The sequence below is a fragment of the Pediculus humanus genome, genomic scaffold (genome assembly GCF_000006295.1).
Source record: "Pediculus humanus corporis 1103172107743 genomic scaffold, whole genome shotgun sequence".
In the NCBI taxonomy this organism is placed as follows: Eukaryota; Metazoa; Arthropoda; class Insecta; order Psocodea; family Pediculidae; genus Pediculus; species Pediculus humanus.
Window position 1 is genome coordinate 1 of NW_002987344.1, and position 1,282 is coordinate 1,282.

Below are 1,282 nucleotides of genomic sequence, written 5' to 3' on the forward strand. Positions count from 1 at the left end.
CGACAATAAATAAATAAATAAATAATTTGATAATTATTTATTTATTTATTTTTACATATTAACTTTAAAAAATTAATTGATTAATTGCTGATTCAATTTGTTTGTTTCAATTTTATCATTTTTTAAAAAAATAAATTAATATTTATTATAATAATATATAGTCTGAACAAAAATATATATATATATATAATATTATTGAAAGGTTTGTGATAATAAAAAATAAAAAACATGGATGACAAAAAAAAAGTTTTCGACTTGTGATATATAAAAACATTAAATAATTCTCTCTAATCGATTAAAATACTGTAATTACTGTTATCATTATTATTAATAATTTTATTTATGTAAATAAATCATTATTTTTTCATTATTTAATCGTACCAGAATTTTATTTTTTTTATTTTTCATATTGACTCGAACAAAAAAAAAAAATAAAATTTACTGAACTTTTGTAATCAATGTTGAATTTATTTTAAAAAATATGGACTCCTTCATTATTAATAATTTTTTTTTTTTATTTAGATTTATAAAAAAAGGAGTTTCATTATTCGGTTAGCCATGTTGTTGTTGTTGTTGTTGTTGTTGTTGTTGTTTTGATACTTGTTGTCACAAATATATTTTCATTTTTATAACATTATCAATCGTTTCAAACTTTATTATTGTTTTATCATCATTAATATTATCATTATTTAAAACAAAATGTTTCATACATGTTTTAAACTTAAAATTTATACATAAATATATTTTTTTCATAAAAATAAATAATTCGGTACAATTAATAATTTTAAATTCAAATCAAACAATAGAGAAATATAATAATAATAATAGTAATAACTTTAAACAATTTAAATTAAAATGAAATTTTTTTTTTTTTTTTACATTAAAAATAATTTAAGTAAAATTGAAACAAACATAAACAGCATCATCATCATCATCATCATAATCATCATCAGAAGGAGAAAATTCGATTAATTTTTTTTTTTAAAACAATAATAATAATAATAATAAAAATTCATTTTTCATTAACAATAAAAAGAACAAATTCAATTAATTGAATTTTTTTTCTCTTTCTTCTTCTTCTTATTTTTTACTTCCCCCATTTTTTTTTTTTTTTTTTTTTATTTTTGATCGAAACAAAATAAAAAAAAAAAAATTAAAAATAAAAAAAAAAAAAAAAAATGAAAATAAACAATATGATGAGAGGAATTGGGAGGGATTTATGACTAGACAGATTTTTTTTTGTTTAAATTTTAAAAATTTTTTTTAAAAAAAAAAAATAACC